We start from the raw sequence: 18182 nt of genomic DNA, 5'->3' as shown, positions 1-18182 counted from the left end.
TGGACACACACAGCTCCCCCTGAATACTTGCTAACGCCCTTCTGCCCAGAGAATCCCAGCCTGTGAGTAGGGTGCAGCACCAGGGCCACCCCACCAGGGGCCATGCAGGCAGGAAGGCCTGCTTCCCCCTGCATAACTCAGTCCCAGAAAGTGTGCCTTTCTGCCTGGGCCTGGGCCTGGCCCTGAGTCAATGCTCCTGGGGCCAGATGTGCCCAGCTCACAGGGCACACGCCCCGCCCCAGCTCAAACAAGTCACCAGAACCAGCTGGCTGGACCATCTATTCTACAAGGGGTCAGGCCCCAAGGCAGGGCAAGGCACAGCCCTCCTAGCCCACCTGCTCCCTCTTTCCCTCCAGACTTACATGAGGCAAAGAGCAGGGAGGCGGTCTCCTTGAGCGAGGGACAGTGGGCTCCTCAGGGCAACCAGCAGCAAGTCTGAACAGAGGAAAATTAAAAAGCAAAAATATACTGCACTGCAGGGAGGAAGGAGGTGGGTTCAGCTGGAACCTGAGCCTCAAGTGCCCCAAGCTTCCTTTCCACGTGCTCAGCTGCATGTCCCGCCAGCCAGTGACACCAGGCCCTACTGAGGGCTGCTAGGGGCTGGCTCTTCCTGGAGTGGCACCTCTCCAGGTGCTGGGTGGGGACTCAAGGCCTGAGTTCTGGGGTCAGAGGGCCGGGGTCCCAACCCCTGCTCTCCCTCTGATGGTCCCTGAGACCTGGGCAAATACAGGGTTGCTGCCCCGGCCCAGATGGCCATAGGGCCCAGGAGCTACTGGCCTGGAATGTCAGAAGAATCTAAACAACCCAATGGGGAGACTCTAACATCCCCATCCTAAGGCAAAGAAAACCAGACACCAAGATCATCCATTGAGGGAATAAAAATAAGAGCACAATTAGTCAGCACTGATTCAGGGGCAGGCACTGTGCTCATCTAACCCTCTCAACAACCTCAAGAGGTGGGCACTTGGATTAGCCCCATTTTACAAATAGGGAAACTGAGGCACAGAGAGGCTAAGCTGGTGAGTGGTAGGGCTCTGTGGTTCCGGAGCCTGTGCCCTCCTCACTGCAGAGTCATGATGTAAACACAGATTTCTCTTAATGCCAATGCTCCTTCCAACGGCTGCAGCCAGAGCTGCTCTCTCTGCTGGCACCCACCCCCGCAGGGGAATGGGATGGCTCGGGGGGTGGTGACAAGCCTGGCTGTGTCCAGCCTGGCCCGGTGCAGGAACACTGTGTTTCACAAACACTGAATAATCTGGGCAGCCGCTGGACACTGCTGTGGCCTTCACCCGGCCTGACAGAAGGACAGCCAGCCAGCCACCCCTGCCCCAATCCCAGCAGGGCCTGAGGACTCAGGAGCCCTGGAGGGCTGGGGACAGAGTCAACCTCAGTATCTGGAGCCAAAGCCCAAGCCTGCCCTGCCAGGTCCTGCCCACACAGGTGAAAAGGAAGAGTTAGGGTCCAGCACCGGGCACACCCCCTGACCAGCCCAGCCCCCAGTGGACTAACAGGCAGGTTGCTCTGGGCAGCTCTTGGTGGTCTCCTCTCTGGGGATAAAGTCAGTACCATCTCCACCGCCACCCTCAGAAGCATAACAACGACAGACATCCCTGGCCACTAAGCCTCCCACACGCAAGGCCCTATCTGGGCTGCTCTGCAATGCGCCCACTGTAGAGATCCCAAGACCTTGAAGCTGGGCAGCAGCAGAGCCTGGACCCGTGCTCCTGCAGGCCTACAACGGCCCCACGTTCTGGGAACTGGGTGGGCTTTTCTCAGGAATAAACCCCACCTCTAGTTTACTGAACCCAAGAGGCGGCCACGGAAGCAGACTCCGAGGTAGGAAGCAGGGTAGGGAGGGGGTGTGCTTATTTCCTTGGCAGAGATGGAGGGCCTGAGCTAAAGGCCAGAGGTGGGAAAAGCACAAAGGTAAAAGGGGCCTGTTCCAATATGCTACAGGATATATGGGCAGGGGACGCAGGGATGGGTTAGGGCCCATGGTGGAGGGGCATCATGGCACCCTGCTGGGACCTCAGGGTCACCCCATCCCCCTACATTTCCCTGAGGGAAGGAGAAGCACTTCCCAGGCTGGCTGCCACCTCAGGTCAGTCTTGCCTCCCTCAGGGCCTCAGTCTCCCCATCTATGAGCGGAAACCGCGGTTAAAACCGTCTATAAAGGCCCTGCCCCCTGCCCCCACTACGAGGTCCTGAGACTTCGAAGCTGCCTGCCTGTCCCACCAAGCACATAACGCTAGACCATCCCCATCCCCAGCGCTGCTCTCCGCAGCCAGGGCTCCTTGAGAAGGCGAAGAGCAGCAGGCCCCTCCCCAGGCCACGAAAGGCGTAGACAGTCTGTAGTCTTTGGGCTGGAGAACCCACGCTGATGCCTGAAACCCCACCGTTAAAAGCTTCGCTCCCTTACGCAAAACACTTCACAAGAACTGCACTCGCAGGGTCGGATGCGCGCGAAGGGCTGGGGGTCCTTGGGGACGCCTCGGCCAAACAAAGGCGGAGCCAAGGTCACGCTCACTCCCCCTCCCACCTCCCGGGCCCGGCTTAGGGCTGCGGGCTGCGGCGCCCCGGGACCCAGGAGACTGGAGCAGAAGGGCCTCCCGCGACACAGCGGGAGAGGAGGAGGCGCAGGGACCCGGAAGGGAGGGGCCGCCGCGCTCACCGGGCCAGTGGGGGGGAGTCGGCGCGGCAGCGAGGTCCAGAGGCTGCAGGTCAGGGGAGGCGAGCAGTCGGTGCGCGACTAGCTGTACCAATTACTTGGGTCACGTGACGTGGCGGCGCCGGCAGCCAGCGAGCGCGCGCCGGGGAGACTCCGCGCGCCGTGACGTCTCTGAGGACGCCCCGCCCCGCCCTGCCCCGTTGGCGCTGTCCGCGGTGCTGAAGGCCCAGGGAGGAGGGCTCCCGGGCCTGGAAGAGCGAATATCCTGCAGACCGCAAGGCGAGATGACCCCGTCTGTCTGGGAAACCTGGCACGCTGCTGAGCCCCTGAACCCCGGGGTCCTCGTCCAAACACTAAGGAGAGTGAACCAGAAAAAAGCGGCCGTTTCTGTGTACGGAAGGATAGTTTACGTTTTACAGACGGTAAACAGTATTTACAGATACTATTAAAAGTCCCAGTCTTAGGGCTATTTTGAAGAAAAGATGAGATAATGCATATTAAGTGCTTATCACAAAACCTGATACACATTTTACCCATTCATTGTCCAAACTATGGAGACCTAGGCTGCCTTTACCTCCTTGTTGCTGCAATGAACACCTTCCTATACATTCCCTTAAGAACCTATGTGGAAACTTGTCCGGAATATATAACAGAGTGCTGAATTGCTGGGTCATGGGTTTGTGTATACTTAACTTGACTAAGCAGTGTTACATTGCTTCTTGATTCTGCATTCCCATAAACAGTGCAAGAGAATTTTTAAATCTTCATATCCCAGCCAACTCTTGGCAGTGTCTGGTCATATAATTTTTGCCAGAATAACAGATGCAATGTCATATCATTGTTTTAATCCACATTTCTCTGCTTATCAATGATTTGTATCTCATGTTGTTTGTTAGTTTGGGGGGCTTCCTGCTGTACTTGTCTTGCATTTTTCTCTTGTTTATATACAAGAGTTCCTGGAAGAGGAACATATACATCCGAGGTTCAAACCACCATCTACTTTCCCATGGATTACTGCAACAGCCCCTAACCGGCCTTCTTGCTTCCACACTTGCACCCCTGAATTTTAATCTCAACACACTAGAGTTTTCCTTGTAGAACACCAATTCAAATCGTGTTGCCCCTCTGCTCAAAACCCTCAAATTACTTCACTCAAAGCAAAGGGTAAAATCCTAACGTTTGCTTCTAAGGCTCATTATCTCACTTCAAATATTTCGTGCATGCTACCATGCTTCATGAAGAAAATCAGAAAACTAAAAGAAATATGTAACGTAATACTCTTGGTGTTAATTAAAAGCACCGGCCCATAAAACTACAACATACATTTCACAAGAACACATTCAAGTACATATTGAACACATTCAAATACATATCAAACACATTAATATGGTTGCCTGGGGGAGGGGATTGAGGGATGCAGATATGGGGTAATTAAATGATTGTCCATACCAGTACTGATAGGGTGCCAGAATGGACTAATATAATTAACTTTATCCTGCACCTAAAGCCCCCCCTCCAAAAGAATTGTTTATTTAGAGATATTTTTAAGTCCATATGGCCAAGGACCATATCTGTTTTCTATTGTATCCCCAGCACTTAGCATAGTGCCCAACTCATAGCATGTTTTCAGTAAATATTTGTTGAATGAATAAATGAAGGAGTAAGTGGACACTTAACTTGGACCCTGAAGGATAAGTAAGAGTTTCTCTGATGCAGAAGGGCTGGGTTCATTGGGAGTTCTTTGATTAAAAGCACCAGAAAATTATCTGGCTGGCTTAAGAAAAAGGAATTGATGGGAAAGTTGTCTAAAGGACAACTCAGAATCACAGAAAAACTGGAAAATTAGTCTCAGGGAGCAGGGCTGAGCCAGAAATGGACTGACTCTTCAAGGCTCTTATGATGTTCAAGATGCAAATTCCAAGAAGAGAGATGCTAAATGATCTGGCTTGGACTGAAGGGGGGAAGAGGGGACCTGGAGCCACCCATATGAAACACACATGGATTGAGAAGAAAGGCAGATGGTTCATGGGATGCAGGTAGCACAAGAAATAGGAGTGGATGCTGGGAAAGAAAAAATCAACACACGTGCACAGAAGACCTCCAGCAGGAAAGCACCATATGCAAAAGCGGAGTTGTATGAAGGGCCAGGGGAATGGTAACTGCCTGGATGCACACAGGGAACTGGTGGCCTAGGCCAGGTGACACTGGGCTTTGTCTACCATGTCAAGGGGTTTGGACTCTATTCAGTAGGGTATTGGATATCAGCAAGATTTTAAGCTGTGAGGGACGTGGTCAGATTTGCTTTTTAGAAAGATTTCTGTGGCAACTGGAAGGAAGATGGAGTAGTAAAAGGTGAGAGCAAAAATATATCCAGGTGAGAGGCAATAATGCACTGACTGGCAGTAGAGGTAGAGAGAGAGGGACAGATTTAAGAGACATTTAGGAGTCAGCTCCATAGGGTTTAATGGTTGACCAGGCATGAGTGGTGGGCGCAACGATAACTCACAGATTTCTGGCTTTAGTGACTGGGGGGACAGTGGAACCTCTCAGTGAGCTGCAAAACAGGAGATGCAGGTTGGGGAGAACAACAGAAAAAGTATACAAGTTGGAGCCACCAATGAGCCACTTAAGAAAGATGAAGAATATGACATGGAACAGCAGGCAGGAACAAATCCCTAGCAAATCAATAGGCTTCAGAACCTCCCATTTGCCCACAGTGGTCTTCAGAGTCACGAGAGGAAACACAGAGCCATGGAGAGAGACTCACACCATGGAGGGAAGCTGAGTCGCTGAAGGGGCTGGGCGGGGCAGTGAGGGGAAGCAGCTGCTGTAGGAGCCTTTTAGCCTAATTGATGCTCTGCTAATTACATTGATTAAAGCAAACATTTGGGGCAATTAAGACTCCCATGAGGATGTCTGCCATTCTCAGAAGACTGAGAAGCCCCGAGGCATGGCTATGGGCTCTGCAAAGATCTTCAGAAGCAGAAACCTTCCTTTTCTTCTCTCTCTCTGACAGAACATGCATGCAAGTTTGTATTTATTCTGGTTGTATAGACTTTAGAATTTAAATAATACAGAAGGATACAGAGCAAAATGTGAAAATCTCCCTTCCACCTGGCTCAGCCTCACCTTTCTCCCACTCCAGAAATTACTGGCCACAGCTGGGTGAACATCTTTACGAAACTGTGTATTTATCTAAGTCTACTTGTACAAATACACATTGATAAAAACATAAAATGCATCCATTAGACTGTAGTTCTGCAACTTGCTTCCTTTTTTCAATTGTCTTGAAGATCTTTATTTTAATTTCAGTACATGTAGGATCACCTCCTATTTCTTAATGGGTATATTGTATTCATTGTAGGGGTGTGTAATGATTATATTTAACTTCTTTTGCATTGAACAGACATTTACAGCAAAAAAAAAAAGTCCTTCCACGTATATCCTTTAGCACGTGTGCAACTATTTTGGCAATACTGATTCCTAGAAGAAGTGTAACACTGGGTTAAGGGATATGGATGTTTTAATTTTTAATAGCTACTGTCTTCAGTAAGACCATTCCAATATGTGTCCCCATTAACATTTGAGAGTTCCCACTTTCTTACATCCTTGCCAAGACTTGTTATTATCAGTCTTTTTAATTTGTGCCACTATGATAGATGGAAAAAAAACTGTCTTAGTTTGTATAAAACTGGTAAGTGCAGTTGAGAACCTTTTTATGTTTATTTTGTATTCCTCTTCTGTGAATTGCCTAATCATTTTCTTTGCGCATTTTTCTATTGGGTTGTTTTCATCTTTCTTACTGATTCATCTAAACTCTATATATTCTGGATAAGAATACTTTGGTATGTCATAAATACTGAAAATATTTATTTCCCCCAGTCTGTCACTTGTCTTTTAACTTTGTTTATAGATGTTTTAGCCATATGGTAATTAACACTTGTCATGGGCTGAATTGTGTCTCCCACCACCAAATTCATATGCTGAAGTTCTAACGCCCAGTACTCAGAATCATAATAATCATATTTGGAGATAAGATCTTTAAAGATCTTAATTAAGTTAAAATGAGGTTATTAAGTTAAAATGAGGTAGTTAGGGTGGGCATTATAAGTACTTATAAGAAAAGAAATTTGGACACAGACATCTTTACACACAGAGGTAAGACCATGTGAAAACAGAGGGAGAAGGTGGCCATCTGCAAGCCAAGGAGAGAGGCCTCAGAAAAAACCAACCCTGATGACACCTTGATCTTAGACTTCTGGCCTCCAGAACTGTGAGAAAATTAATTTCTGTTGTTTAAGCCCCCTTGACTGTGGTACTTTGTTACGGTGGCCTTAGAAATGAATACAGTGCTCTTGTTGGAGGCTCCATTCCTTAATTTGAGAACCACTCAGGACTCCAGGGTTTTCCCTCAATTCCAGCTTCTCCTGGGTCAGGGCTCCTTCTGTCCCCAGGTGGGGTAGGGATGGCCCCATTTTACCCTCTCATACAGCTTCTCGTTAAAGTCTGCTTACAGTTGACAAGTACATTTCTTTTGTTCTTTCCTCTCCCATCTCATTATATTATTATTTTGAAGAGAGATTCCGAAAGGACAGATCATCACTCAGAGGCAAATACTGTTAGCTTTGGGGTAGATTTTATCTTCACTTTTAAAAATACATCTTTTACAAACACAGTTGAGATAACATGTTATTTACTTAACAGGACAACTTAAGCATTTCCCACATTTTAAAATATTTATAAACCTGGTTTTAATGACTGCAAGTATATAATGATATATTTTCTTGGGTGTTTCCTCTAGCATGGTTTTTTTTCCAACACAAGCCATTCTCTGTCTGTGGCCTCTGACCAGACTTCACACTGCTCGCTTTGTTCCCACCATGATTATTGCTCCCACCACAGTGCCAGGTTATGTGCTAAGCACTTAACAGGTGTCATCCCAGATATTCTTATTTTTTAAATTTATTTAATTTATTTATTTTTGCCTGCGTTGGGTCTTTGTTGCTGTGCACGGGCTTTCTCTAGTTGCGGCGAGCGGGGGCTACTCTTCGTTGTGGTGCGTGGGCTTCTCATTGCAGTGGCTTCTCTTGTTGCAGAGCACAGGCTCTAGGCGCACGGGCTTCAGTAGTTGTGGCACGTGGGCTCAGTATCTGTGGCTCACGGGCTTAGTTGCTCCGCGGCATGTGGGATCTTCCTGGACCAGGGCTCAAACCCGTGTCCCCTGCATTGGCAGGTGGATTCTTAACCACTGTGCCACCAGGGAAGCCCCATCCCATATATTCTTTACAACAACTGAGAGATGAGGAAACTGCCACTTGCAGAGGTCACATATAGATGTAGATGGAGGCAGAGTAACACTCTGTGTATCAATAAAGAAATATCAGTGTAGAACTCTGAGACTTCCAGCTCCAGTCCCAACACTCATTCAGTGGAACTAAAAGCTGAACACTGATTGAGGTGCTGATATTTGCACAGGGTCACAGAACACAGCCAGATGAAGAAGTCTTGTTACCCAAAAACTGGGTTTGCCTCTTGGTGGATGTGGAGCCAAAAGACACAGCCAATCCAAAGAGCAGGGGAAGGAAGGATTTTATTACTTGTAATGAGTAAGGAGAACACCAGGGATATTTGCCAAAGCTATGTCTCCCTGAACAGCAAAATTGGGGAAGATTTAAGCTAGGGGGGCATACATATTCATGAAGGGGATTGAGCAGAGGAGAATTCAGCATAGAATTGAGGCAAAGTTTAACAGAGTCTGGGCTCTAGTTGATTGACATCATGAGGGTCAGCAAAAGTCAGCATCGTCATTCCTTAGGGTCTAGTTAGTCTGGTGGTTGAGTGCTTGAGGGGGTTTGGATCCTTGGATCCTGCAAAATAGCTCAAGGATGTGCTTCAGGCTAATCTTTACCTTTGAAACAGAACTGGGAACCTTTACAACTGATTTATTGTCTCCAATATGGTTAAGTCATTTCCCTGGTCTGGTAATAGTTGCTTATTCTTACATTCTTTGTTCCTTTAAAATCATTAAATACCGAGGCCTATATTCTTTTGCAAGGGCAAGCTTGGGGCCAGGCTTAGATCACAAAATGGCTTGGGCCTAAAACAGCTACTCTTATGTCAAGAAAGCCGTGCCTGGTTCTCTTCCTCCAGGGACCCCCCCCTACCCTATTGGGCTACAGCCTGGCTTCCTGTCTCTTCACCCTGGCTCTTTCCATGCCCCAGGCTGCCCTCTCACATGCTTCACACCCTCTCCTAGAGAGGGCACAACCCAGGAGGCCCCAGCTCCCAAGGACTTCTCCAGACAAGCCTCTACCCGAGGGAAGTTCAACTTCCCACCTTCTCCAAACTCTCTCCTTTTGGCACTTGGTGGGTGGTGATCTATAGATGAAAGCTTCATTAATTCAGGTTCCAATAGCTCAGAATCAGTGTAGGATCATTCATTCTCAAGATATATTCATATTAACCTTAACAATCTATGTACATGGTTTTTTTTTTTTGTACATGGTTGTTTTATAGCAAACTTATTAAAATCAGTGATATGGAAAAGGAACACTTTAAATTAAACTTATTTTGAGATAATTCTATACTCATTTGCAGTTGTAAGAAATAACACAGAGATATACTGTGTACTCCACCCAGTTTCCCCCAGTGGTAACATCTTGCAAACCAATATCATAACCAGGGTATCGACATCTTCTATCAATACAGCCAATATATAGATCATTTCTATCACCAGGAGAATCCCTTATGTTACCCTTTTACAGCCACATTTGGTGTTGTCACTTTTTTTTTTGTGGAAATTTTAGTCTTTCTGATAGGTTTCTAGTGATATCTCATTATGGTTTTACTTTGCATCTCTCTGACAGCTAATGAACATCTATCTTTTCATGTGCTTGTTTACCATCTGTGTATCTTCTTCAGTGAAATGTTCGTCTTAAAGCCCCTTTCTAATTGGATTGCTTTTTTTTTTTAACTGTTGAGTTTTGAGAGTCCTTTATATATTCTAGATACTAGTCCTTGAGCATATGTGGTATGCAAATATTTTCTCCCAGTCTGTAATTTCTCTTCATCCTCAAAACAGGGTCTTACATTGAACTAAAGTTTTCAATTCTGATGAAGTCCAATTTATTAATTTTTCATTTTACAGCTTGTGCTTTGGTTTTCAGTCTAAGAACTTTTTGCCTAGCCCTAGATCCTGAAGATTTTCTCCTCTATATTTTTTTCAGAGTTTTTGGGTTTTACATTTTATATTTAAGCCCATCATCCATTTTGACTTAATTTTTGTTTAAGGGGTAAAACTTAGGTTGAGCTTCATTTTTTTTTTTTTTTTTTTGCCTACAGATGCCCAATTGCTCCTGCAGTATTTGTTGAAAAGGCTATCCTCCCTTCATTGAATTGATTCTATACCTTTGTCCAAACTCAGTCAGGCATGTTTGTGTGGCTCTATCCCTGGGCTGTGCTTTATTGAGATATAATTCCCATTCCATACAATTCACCCATTTAAAATGTACCGTTCAATGGTTTTTAGTAAATCCCCAGAGTTGTGCAAACCATCACCACAATCAATTTTAGAACATTTCATCACCCCCAAAAGAAACCAAAAGGGGAACTTTTACCACCTTAAGAAAAACAAATGGTTCCAAGACCTATGGCTTTTTAAAAATTGTCTGTGGGTTCCCTAAAGTGGAGAACAGGCCTCCTCTGATAAGCCAGTGATGTGTCAGTAGTCTGATCATAGGCCTGGAGGGGTCAGCTCCACCAGAAGCACTTCGACAAGCTACCCACAGTCACAGCTGCCTCCCACAGACCTTACTTGCTCCCAGCATTGGGACTTGGCTGCCGACTTCCAGAGGACAGGCCAGAGTTTTCATCCTGGGAAGATGGACCCGCTGCTGCCAAGCCTCTGCATTACCACCAGTTCCTCCTCCAGCTGGCCCTTTACACTCTGACCCAGGCCAGGTGGAGCAGGCACAGAGACTGGGGTGATTTGGGCTTTTGTTTGGAGCAAATGGATGCAGATGCAAGTTCAGTCCCCAAACCCATGCAGCCTCCTCCCAGCAGCATCGGAAGCCTCCCTCCTCCCAGAGCAAGCCCCCCGGGAGCTCACAGCCTGGTTATTGGAAGGACGGAAACATCCGTTCCAGGCATTGCCGTCCCTCCAGGCTCTGACACCTGCCGCTGTGCCTGGCTCAGGCATACCTGTCCGGTCACCTCACAGGCAGCGTCTGCACCTCAGGTCCCTCTGTCCCAGCTCTCCGGGTCTGATGAGCTTCTGCTCCTCAGGGTCCTTTTCGGCAAGGTCCTGCGACAGTCCCCTCCTGGGGGGGTCCAGAGGGCGTGGGGAGCCTGTGCCGACAGCTGGGCTCCCAGCCCACCCACTCATCATCACCACCGCACCTACCATACTGGGTGTAGACTCCGCCTGGTAGGCCTCTGGCGGGCAAACCACTGTCTTTCCGGGTGACCTCAGGGACGCCGCTTGCGTGCTGGCCTTCGGTGGGCCAGCCGATATCAGTCGGTGGAAGCGGGAGCTTGGGGAGTCCCTCGTAGGATGGGGTGGGGAGGTAAGAGGGCCTTTGGGCTGGGGCCCTGAACCATGAGTAACAGTTTTACAGACCGTGGACTTGGTGAGCACGAAGAAGCAGCAAGGGGAAAAGCGCTGGGGCGGCGACCTTGCCTGGCTGTTTAAGGGATGCAGGGTCGCTTTCTGGAGCGCGGGTTCTGGAGAAGGTAGAGAAGGGAGGGGAGGCTTCAAAGGAAGCTTGGGGCCAGGTATCCCTTCCCCACGCGTGTGGAGAGACGCGATCCCAGGACACAGCTGCACGAGGACCCAGCAGCGCGGACCTGAGACAGAGGCCCGCACGACTGCTGGGGCGCTGCGTGGGGCCGGCCTCGGGCTCCCCCTGGCGGTGACGCCCCGCAGTGTGCCTCAGGGAGGACCCAACGTCTGGGCTAAAAAAGACCCTTTCCGCATTTCCGTGTCCGCCTCTTCCCCCTCCTCACTCCGCCCCCACCAAGCGCGCCCGGTCGAGAACTACCGTCTAAGGAGGCTCTGAGCCCGGGCACAGCCTTGCTGCAAGACGCTCGGCTAAGCAGCCTCACGTCTCTCCCGCCAGAGCCGGCCCCCGCGCCACGCTTGTTCTGAACTGTAGGGCGCCGAGCTCTTTGGAGGTGGGGGCAGGAAGGCGCCAATCCTTTGCTGAAATGGGCGCCTGGGGGGCGGGCGTGCGCCCACTCCAGATGAACTTAATCAAGGAGTATCCCGGGAAATCCAGTCCAGGCCCCTGATGTGGGGAGACACGGCCAGCGCCGAGGGAAAGCCGCGACTCTCTCAAGAGGGGCCACAGTTTCCTGTAAGATGGAAACAGGCAGCTTGAAATCCCACACACCAGGTGAGCACTTGGGTATGGGGGTCCCTCCCAGGCAGAGAAAAAAACAGCCTGACCGTCAAGCTCGCCCTCTTGGGGACTCGGGTGGAGGACGGATGTATCAGGGAGGGCTTCCTGGACAAGAAGGAAAGAATGTTGGACTGAAGGGGAGTGTTGTGGGCAAAGGCTTGGAGGGCAAGTAAGAGTCGGGCAGGTCTGGGGAGACGGTTGGGGGGTGGTGCTCCGCGGTGGGGCATCTAGTGCTACAGGGCAGGAGTCAGAAGGGAGACCTCAGACGGGCCCGAGGGAACAGCCTCTAAGGTTCTAGCTCAGAGCTCTGTGGAGCCTCTTCAGGGTTCAAGTAGGGGACATGGTCAGATTTTTTTTAGAAAAAAATCATTCTGGAAGGTGGTGGAGGACTGGTAGGAAACAAGGCAGAGGCAAGAAGAAAGCCCCCCAATCAAGGAGAGAACCAGTAAGGCCTCTGTGAACTGCAATTGTACCAGTGGGGCCTCGAGAAGAGCAACCCGTGGCAGAGTATTATGGGAGTGGGATCAGCTGGGCTGCGGGCAGTGGGTCGTGATGGAGGAAGAGTCAGGTGTGCATTCCAGGCCCCTGGAGGTGTCCCCAAGTCCCCTCATGCCTCTCTGAGAGATGGTTACTACCTCTTAGGAAGCCCTGCCTCATGCCCCTCTGGGCCATAATATTCTTTGAGGCCAGGAGAATTGTGTTTTCTCATTACCCTTGGAGAACTACTATGAGCTAGTGGGGGGAGAGACCCAAGCAGTCCCTGCCTTCATGGTGGTTTCAGAATGTATAGGTCACTCTCAGCAGGTTCATAGAGCCCTTAGCCCTGAATATGCAGAGAAGGCAAAACAGAGAAACCAAAAGGATAAAACGGAAAGAAATAACACTGAAGTGGTTAACAAATTAGAAGGCAGGCACTCTTACCTGAGTTGCTTTTTAGAGTCGAGATTTTTTTTTTTAATTGCGATGTCAATAAATACTCATTATAGAAAAGTTTGAAAGCACAAAAAATTATAAGAGGAAGAATATTCATATCCTTTCACTCAAACTTAACCACTTAGTTGAGTTTCTCATTTAGAGTTTTCCTTTCTATCTTTCTTCCTTATATAGTTTTCAAACTTCTAACACAGTTGTGGTTAGATTGTCTTCACAACTTGCAGAGTGTGTTCTCACTTAAGAATATCTCTAAGGAATCTTTGTTTTGTTGCTTCCTTAATCCCCATCTACAGATTTCTTAAGGCTTTTAAATGGTAACATCTCATTCTATGTAGGATCTGAATATTAAAATGTTCTCACTTCCTTAAACCTCTAGTAACCAACAGGAATTGTGCTACTGAACACACAGAAGAGACTCTCCTTATACAATGCAAAAGTGATTAGAAAAAAAGAATGATGACAATTTGGCCATGACAACATCACCCAAGTTCTGCTTCCAGATGTCAGATAGACACTGATCTACTCTATGCAATTGATCTGAATGAATCTTCAATGTACAGTATGATCAACTAATTGTTTCCAATGCTACCTAGCCATTTAATCTTGTTTTTAGCTGAAAATTCATCTTCAAAAGGACACATTATTTGCTATTCATAAGCTGCTTATAATAGCAAAAGGAGATACAGCACTCTTAGCTAATTTCGGGTGAAATGTGTGAGATCCTTAACTAAGGGGTTCTTCCCAAATGCTGAAGTATTTAGGCTTCTTCTTGGAAAGAAAAAAAGCAAAAAAAACCAATATGCTCCTAAAGAACTTAGGTTTAGTGTGTGTGTGTGTGTGTGTGTGTGTGTGTGTGTGTGTTTTCCCTAATGTGGATCATAAATGGTTATCTGTTTTCTTTATTTGGACCACAGGTGTACAGAACTGGATTAATCACAGTCCTTGGTTCATAACACAGTCTCATTTTGGCAAACTCTTTGTTTGGATATTTAATTTAGTTATTTTTATTTTACTTTTTGGCCATACCACACATCATGCAGGATCTTAGTTCCCCAACCAGGGATTGAACCTGTGCCCCCTGTAGTGGAAGCACGGAGTCTTAACCACTGGACCACAACAGAAGTCCCAATTTAGTTATTTTTAACATTGTGAAAAGCAAACTAAAAGCTAAGACCTGGACAAAAACTTATTTCTAACCATATAGTCTCTGCCTCCTTCACCCTATCTCCCTGTTTCTGTAACTCCCAAAATTATTATGCTCAACCATGTTTCATTATTCCCTTGTTTTTCTTTTTATAGTTTTTTCCTGCATTTATATGTAATCCTTATGTTTTTATTTTAATTTTTGAAGGGTATTTTAGTTTTATGAAAAGGCTATCATGCAGAATGAGACCTTTTGGGACTTATTTTTTCACTTAGTCTCATCCACAACGTTATATATCTTTGTGGTTCATTCTGTTGTATATAACACTTCGTTGTTTTGCTTTTCAAAAATCTGTTCTGTTGACGGGTTAAAAAAAAAAAAAAAGCATATCTCTAAGGCATTTCCCATTATGTAACAAACTTTCCCAGGTCACCTTAAATATCCGCAGTGTTGAACAGGTCACCCCAATCCTGGCCTGCCAGGTTCAGCCTAATCCCAGACCCCTAAACTCCAGTAAATCTACAGATTATGAATGCAGTGCCACTTGGTTTACTTGTGTTTTGCATTATAACAGAAGTTAAGAAACCTGGCTTCCAAATGCTCATTAATCCTTGTTTTTTTTCCTGGAAAAGATTTGGGCAACTTGAAGCACAGTGACTTAGAAACTACAGCAGTATAAATAACTTCCAGTGGAAGCAAGGATGAAGTATGGGCTGAGGTTAGTAAATAAGATTGGGATGGTGTCCTGTATTATATGAAGTGTGTGGTTTAGAGATGGTGACCCTAGGGAATGATCAGTGCCATTCTAGGTTGTGTTCAAGTTGATCTCATAAGGAAGAACTGAGCTATTGAGACATGGTTGGATAGAGACATTGTCTCATTATTTAAACTCCACCAAAAAAAAGTTTGCAGCATACTCTCAGTGGTTGACCCAGGAGAGGGAAGGAGGTATTTGTCATTATTCACACTGTGAATCACAGCTAGAAAGAGGGGCTCTGCTGACCTTTACGGAAACCTTAGGAACAGGCCTTATGTTTTGAGCTCAGAGACCCAGGAGCACAAGTGTTCAACATCTTCCAGGAATTGGGCTCCATCATTGCCTGTGTCCTTGCTCTTCAGGGTGGGGTCTACAAACCAGAAGCATTGGCATCACCTGGGAGCTTATTAGCAGCCCCTACCCAGATCTACTGAATCAGAATCTGTATTTAAAGAATCCCCAGGTGATATGCACATTCAATTTGAGAAGTGCTGCTCTCTGTAACATCTAGAATCCTTCAGCTTTTTTCCTTCAGAAAGATTAGACCCTGGGTAAGACTGTCAATAAAAAGGATGTTTAAAGGGGACCAACTTTGTGGCTTAACTTTTTTTTTTTACTTGAAGTATAGTTGATATACAATGTTGTGCTAGTTTTGGGTGTACAGCAAAGTGATTGAGTTATATGTACATATACATATATCTTTTTTTTTCAAATTCTTTTCCCTTATAGATTATTACAAAATGTTGAGTATACTTCCCTGTGCTATACAGGATGTCCTTGTTGGTTACCTATTTTATATATAGTAGTGTGTATCTGTTAATCCCAAACTCCTAATATATCCCTCCCCGCCCCCTTCCCCCATTCTCCTTTGGTAACCATAAGTGTGTTTTCTATGTCTGTGGGTCTATTTCTGTTTTGTCTGTAAGTTCATTTGTATATATTTTTTTAGATTCCACATATAAGCGATTTCATATGATATTTGTCTTTCCCTGTCTAGCTTACTTCACTTAGTATGATAATCTCTAGGTCCATCCATGTTGCTGCAGATGGCATTATTTCATTCATATATACGATGGAATATTGGATAAAGAGGTATTCTTTATACATTCATCTGTTGATGGACATTTAGGTTGCTTCCATGTCTTGGCTATTGTAAATAGTGCCGCAGTGAACGTTGGGGTGCAAGTATCTTTTCGAATTATGGTTTTCTCTGGGTATATGCCCAGGAGTGGGATTGCGGGATCATGTGGTAGCTCTATTTTTAGATTTTTAAGGGACCTCCACTGTTCTCCATAGTGGCTGCACCAATTTACATTCCCACCAACAGTGTAGGAGGGTTCCTTTTTCTATACACCCTCTCCAACATTTATTAGTTGTAGACTTTTTTATGATGGCCTTTCAGACCGGTGTGAGGTGATACCTCATTGTGATTTTGATTTGCATTTCTCTAATAATTTGTGATGTGGAGCATCTTTTCATGTGCCTTTTGGCCATCTGTATGTCTTCTCTGGAGAAATGTCTATTAAGATCTTCTGTCCATTTTTTGATTGGGTTTTTTTTTTTTTGATATTGAGCTGTAAGAGCTGTTTGTATATTTTGGAGATTAATCCCTTGTCGGTCTCATCATTCACAAATATTTTCTCCCATTCTGTAGGTTTTCTTTTTCCATTTTGTTTATGGTTTCCTTTGCTCTGCAAAAGCTTTTAAGTTTAATTAGGTCTCATTTATTTTTGTTTTTATTTCCATTACTCTAGGGGACAGATCCAAAAAGATATTGCTGCAATTTATGTCAGAGTATTCTGCCTATGTTTTCCTCTAGGAGTTTTATAGTATTTGGTCTTACATTTAGGTCTTTAATCCATTTTGGGTATATTTTTTTGTATGGTGTTAGAGAATGTTCTAATTTCATTCTTTTATGTGTAGCTGTCCCATTTTCCCAGCACCACTTATTGAAGACACTGTCTTTTCTCCACTGTATATTCTTGCCTCCTTTGTCACAGATTAATTGACCATAGGTGCATGGGTTTATTTCTGGGCTTTCTATCCTGTTCCATTGATCTATATGTCTGTTTTTGTGCCAGTACCAGGGTGTTTTTATGACTGTAGTTGTTTGTAGTATAGTCTGAAGTCAGGGAGCCTGATTCCTCCAGCTCCGTTTCTCTTTCTCAAGATTGCTTTGGCTATTCGGGGTCTTTTGTGTTTCCATATAAATTATAATATTTTGTGTTCTAGTTCTGTGAAAAATGCTTTGATAATTTGATAGGGATTACACCGAGTCTGTGGATTGCCTTGGGTAGTATAGTCATTTTGACAAAATTAATTCTTCTAATCCAAGAACATGGTGTATCTTTCCATCTGTGTCATTTTTTATTTTTTTCATCAGTGTCTCATAGTTTTCAGAGTACAGGTCTTTTGTCTCCTTACGTAGGTTTATTCTTAGGTATTTTATTCTTTTTGAAGCGAAGGTAAGTGGGATTGTTTCCTTAATTTCTCTTTCTGATCTTTTGTTGTTAATGTATAGAAATGCAACAGATTTCTGTGTATTAATTTTGTATCCTGTACCTTTACTGAATTCATTGATGAGGACTAGTAGTTTTCCGGTAGCGTCTTTAGGATTTTCTATGTATTTTCTATAGTATCGTGTCGTCTGCAAACAGTGACAGTTTTACTTCTTCTTTTCCAATTTGGATTCCTCTTGTTTCTTTTTCTTCTCTGATTGGTATGGCTAGAACTTCCAAAACTACGTTGAATAAAAGTGGCGAGAGTGGACATCCTTGTCTTGTTCCTGATCTTAGAGGAAATGCTTTCAGCTTTTCACAGTTGAGAATGATGTTAGCTGTGGGTTTGTCATATGTGGCCTTTATTATGTTGAGGTATGTTCCCTCTGTGCTGACTTTCTGGAGAGTTTTTATCATAAATGGAGGTTGGATTTTTTCAAAAGCTTTTTCTGCATCTATTGAGATGAGCATATGGTTTTTATTCTTCAATTTGTTAATGTGGTGTATCACGCTGATTGATCGGTGTATATTGAAAAATCCTTGTATCCCTGGGATAAATCCCACTTGATCATGGTGTATGATCCTTCTAACGTACTGTTGGATTCGGTTTGCTAGTATTTTGTTGAAGATTTTTGCTTCTATGTTTATCAGTGATATTGGCCTGTAATTTTCCTTTTCTGTGGTACCTTTGCCTGGTTTTTGTATCAGGGTGATGGTGGCATCATAGAGTGAGTTTGGAAGTGTTCCTTCCTCTGCAATTTTTTGGAATAGTTTCAGAAGGATA

Source organism: Eubalaena glacialis, chromosome 1 (genome assembly GCF_028564815.1).
Source record: "Eubalaena glacialis isolate mEubGla1 chromosome 1, mEubGla1.1.hap2.+ XY, whole genome shotgun sequence".
Classification (NCBI taxonomy): domain Eukaryota; kingdom Metazoa; phylum Chordata; class Mammalia; order Artiodactyla; family Balaenidae; genus Eubalaena; species Eubalaena glacialis.
This window is presented reverse-complemented; position numbering follows the sequence as displayed.